This window comes from Penaeus chinensis, chromosome 6 (genome assembly GCF_019202785.1).
Source record: "Penaeus chinensis breed Huanghai No. 1 chromosome 6, ASM1920278v2, whole genome shotgun sequence".
Lineage (NCBI taxonomy): Eukaryota > Metazoa > Arthropoda > Malacostraca > Decapoda > Penaeidae > Penaeus > Penaeus chinensis.
The window spans coordinates 33,572,331-33,572,532 of NC_061824.1; positions in this window are offsets into that span (position 1 = coordinate 33,572,331).

Here is a 202-nt window from a genome sequence, read left to right on the forward strand (position 1 = left end):
TATATATTATAATTATATATATAAAATATATAATATTAAAAAATAAATTTTATTTCATTATATAATAATATAAAAAAAATAATATTTTAAAAAATTATATATAATAAACGCCGCGAGGGTCCGGGTTAACCCACTGGCTCCGACCCCGTGGTCCCGATTTCATTTTCTCGGGGGGGTTCTAAGAATGCCGCGCTCTGACAGC